The sequence below is a fragment of the Myotis brandtii genome, unplaced genomic scaffold (assembly GCF_000412655.1).
Source record: "Myotis brandtii unplaced genomic scaffold, ASM41265v1 scaffold1052, whole genome shotgun sequence".
NCBI lineage: Eukaryota > Metazoa > Chordata > Mammalia > Chiroptera > Vespertilionidae > Myotis > Myotis brandtii.
The window spans coordinates 446,501-450,945 of NW_005353545.1; the positions used below are offsets into that span (position 1 = coordinate 446,501).

At 43.8% G+C, this 4,445-nt stretch overlaps 1 protein-coding gene across 1 annotated transcript in view; it reads right to left on the minus strand.

Annotated features, from left to right (window-relative positions):
• The window catches only part of LOC102261911 (probable ubiquitin carboxyl-terminal hydrolase FAF-X), a 292,998-nt gene that overhangs the window by 49,173 nt on the left and 239,380 nt on the right, over positions 1 to 4,445 (minus strand). The gene's annotated exons all lie outside the window — the stretch shown is intronic.

Here is a 4,445-nt window from a genome sequence, read left to right on the forward strand (position 1 = left end):
TTTGAGGGGCCCCAGGCCCGGCCGAGGCCCCCCCCCCCCAGTGCACAAATTTTTGTGCACCGGGCCTCTAGTCTATATTATAAAGATCCCGTGGCCATAACGCCATAATGATCAAACAACTGGTCACCAGGAAGTGCACTGATGGATCCCACAGTGGTGGCGCAGCAGGTATGGGGCAGAAGGGGCTGCAAGTGTGGTAAGCCGCGTGTGGGTAGGCAGGGCTATGAGTGTGGTGGGGCAGTGGGCGGGGTATGCATGCGTGGGCGGGACTGTAAGCACAGTGAGGCATGTGGGTGGGCAGGGCCACGCAATTTCGCACACTGGGCGTCTAGTGATGTTATAAATATCCAAATGGCCCTTAGCAGAAAAAAGGTTCCCTACCCCTGATCTTATTTGTCTTCTGTATAAAAGTAAAAACTGGTTTTCATACACCCAATGTTATTTTGAGGAGTAAATGAGATAGTGTATTTAAAAGGTATGTAAGAGCTATGTATCACTTTACATCATACTCCAATTACCATAAAAACAAACACCATAACATGAACCACTACTTAATAGTAATACTGAACTGCAAACTGTATAGTTAATAAAGACAATAAGATTTTTATGTGCAGATAGATATATACTATGTGCTGATATATTACTAAGTGCCAAAATAAACAAAACCAAAGAGAAGCACACTACGTGTGGTATACTCTCAAGTGTACAAAAATATTTTTAAAAAAATATATTTTATTGATTTTTTTACAGAGAGGAAGGGATAGGGATAGAGAGTTAGAAACCTCGATGAGAGAAAAACATTGATCAGCTGCCTCCTGCACACTCCCCACTGGGGATGTTCCCGCAACCAAGGTACATGCCCTTGACCGGAATCGAACCTGGGACCCTTGAATCTGCAGGCTGATGCTCTATCCACTGAGCCAAAATGGTTAGGGCCAAAAATATTTTTATATCCTTATGTTGTAGGCTGTTTTTTATTTAAAATTATTAAATGAAAAGCCTTATTTCATTATAAACTAAGACACACCCACCCCCACACACACTAGCCTACTCATGCACAGGGTCAGGATGATCAATATCACTGTCTTTCACCTTCACATCTTGTTTTACTGGAAGGTTTTCAGGGGCAATAACACACGAGGCTGTCATATCCTTTGGTAACAACACTTTCTCCTAGAAGACTTCCTGAAGAACCTGTATGAGGAGTTAGGAGGTGCCATTCTTTTATAAATATGTCCAAGGTGATTTGGTTTCTTTCTTTTATTCATGACAGATTTTGCTTGTAAGTACATAGATAATGCTATATTCCTGTATATTCCTATCTAGGTCTGCAAACCTTTCAGTGCTGGGTTCCAAGTTTTCAAACATTTTAAGGAGCTAGTAAGTAAGGTCTGCAAAACCTTCTGCTAAACCTTTCACTGTGAATTTTCTTGGGATTCTTCTTTCTTTTTATTTGCAGGGTCCTTTTCTTTGCCTCTTCAGTTATGTGTTCCTGTTCCTGTTTCAGCAACTCTTTATTAGTTCCTCAGAAACCACCTCTAGGATATTCTCAGTGTCAGTCGCATCCACACCCAGGTTAAAGTTGTTTGTATTGACAACCAACACCTTGTTGATTTTTGCAACCATCTTATCCTTGGCAAAGCCTTTGAAGTCATGGATGAAACTCTTGAGTGTGTTCCCATATGACATTCATACACTTTTTGGTGACATCACTCCAAGGTCAAGCAAGGTTTTTGATGCCATCATTGATAATTGTAATTCTTGTAGATTTTTCCAAATACACCAGTGTTTTCTTAGTGTTTCCCTCAGTTGCACCAATAGCCTGGGCTAAGGTCCTTTGCCTCCCTATGCCTCATATAAGTCCTTCACAAGTGGGGGACTAGATCTTAGTGGGAATTCAAAACTGTTATACTAGTAAATCCTTGATCCATTGGTTGGATCAGAGGTGGTGTTTGGAGGGTGAAACACCAGCTTGATTTTGGGATGAAGATCACCAATAAAAACAATATTATCAACAAGCAAAATCTTGAAAGCACGTTATTTTCTAAACAGAGAACTTCTCCACTTCACTGGCACACCAATTCAGGAGAGCATCTAAGAAGAAAAGCTGGGCAATCATAACTTCTTATTGCTCCTGTAGTACACTGACAGTGTGTTTACTGATATGCTTAAAGACCCTGGCTTCTTACTGAGCCAGCTCACAAAGGGTTTTAATTTGTAGCCTGCAGCATTGCATCCTGGCTGGAGGGTTGGCTGTGGGAGTGCACTGACCACCAGGGGCTAAGGGAACTTATGGATAAAAGTTCCCTTAGACATTTGGTTCCAGAACAGGGAGGTTTCATTCATATTGAATATTTGTTCTGGCAAGTAATTTTCTCCTATAATGAGCTTATCTAGAATTTCCAAAAATCCTTCAGCAGCCTTTATAGTAACACTTGGAGACTCACCACTCTTTCACTTTATAAAATAACTATTCTTGAATTGTGAAAATCACGCAGAGCTTTTGGTATATTCAAAATTGTAGTTGGATACTGTCTTTTCTTTTGACATTGCAAACAACATTTTTTATTTGGCTTTGACTATCATGGGTGCTCACAATGATATTAAGCCCTTCTTAAATTTTTAATAGTCTTGCTGTCTTCATGAAGTAGATCATTAACAACTTCTATCATCTTGTTCTTGTTCTTCAAGATTGTAACTTTGGCAGAATGGGACATGCTTGACTTAAAGCAATAACCATCACTGACATTCCACCTTTATGGCTCTTAATTACATTTAATTTAATTTCAGATCAATCAAATTTTAGATGTGGCCTCTTACTGATAACATTAGTAGTAGATTTTGTACACTTAGGAGACATGGTGAACAAAGTGTTAATTAAGCACAAGAGAAAATGATGCAATTAAGGTATTTAATAAACATGATGAAATGTTTATGTACGAGGATGCTGACATGTTTCATAGTGTTTTGTTTTGTTTTTATTTTTTATTTGTTTCAGAGAAGAAGAAAGACAGAGAGAAAGACAGAAACATCAATGATGAGAGAGAATCATGGATTGGTTGTCTCCTGCACGCCCCACTCTGGGGATTGAGCCAGCAACTTAGGCGTATGCCCTGATAGGAAATCGAGCTGTGACCTCCTGGTTCATGGCTCAACCACGGAGCGATGCCAGCTCGCCATAGCATACTCTTTTATAGCCAACAGTTTTTTTAAAAAAATATCTTTTATTGATTTCTTACAGAGAGGAAGGGAGAGGGATAGAGAGTTAGAAACATCGATGAGAGAAACATCGACCAGCTGCCTCCTGCACACTCCCCACTGGGGATGTGCCCGCAACCAAGGCACATGCCCTTGACCGGAATCGAACCTGGGACCCTTGAGTCCGCAGGCTGACGCTCTATCCACCGAGCCAAACTGGTTAGGGCAACAGTTTTTTGTTTTGTATGTGCTATACTTTTATATGACGGACAGCACAGTTAGTTTATTTACACCAGCATTACCAAAAGTAATGTCTTAAGTCATGACATCATGATAGGTAAGATGTCACTAGGTGGTAGAAATTTTTCAGCTCCATTATAATCTTACTAGAGGCCTGCTGCACGAAATTCTTGCACAGGTGGGGTCCCTAGGCCACCACGTGGTTCCCCCCTTTCATCCTCCTTCCCTCACTGCTGCACCACCACCACCAAGGGGGGCGGCGGGCCAATTGGAGCCTGTTGGCTGGGGGAAGGAATGGGGCATGGGAATTTGGCTGCTGGCCCTGAGGAGGAAACCGGCCCTTGGCCCCCCTGGGAAAGGGGCTGCATCCACTGTCACCCACCCCCGGTTTCCTGTCCCAGCCTGGGGCCCGGCCCCGACTGAGTGATCAGGGCCTACTGGCCGGGGCTAGGACCCCTGGAGGTTGGCTGGCTGGAGGGTTGGCTGTGGGAGTGCACTGACCACCAGGGGCTAGCTCCTGCGTTAAGCATCTGCCCCCTGGTGGTCAGTGCATGTCATAGCAACTGGTCGTTCTGGTCGTTCGGTCATAACAGTCACTTAGGAACATATATATATACTAGATGACCCGTGCACAAAATTTGTGCACTGACGGGGTGGTCCTCAGCCCAGCGCCTGCACCCTCAACAATCCGGGACCTCTAGAGGGATGTCCTACTGCTGGTTTAGGCCGGCAGTAGGATATCCCTCTCGCAATTTGGGACCGCTGGCTCCTAACTGCCTCTGCCTACCAGCCTGATCACCCCTAACGGCTCTCCCCTACTGGACTGATTGCCCCCTAACTGCTCTCTCCTGACGGCCTAATTGCCCCTAACCACCTCTGCCTCGGACCCCACCACTGTGGTTTTGTCCAGAAGGATGTCCGGAAGATGTCCAGTCTAATTAGCATATTATCCTTTTATTAATATACTAGAGGCCCAGTGCACAAAAATTTGTGCACTGGGGGGGGGG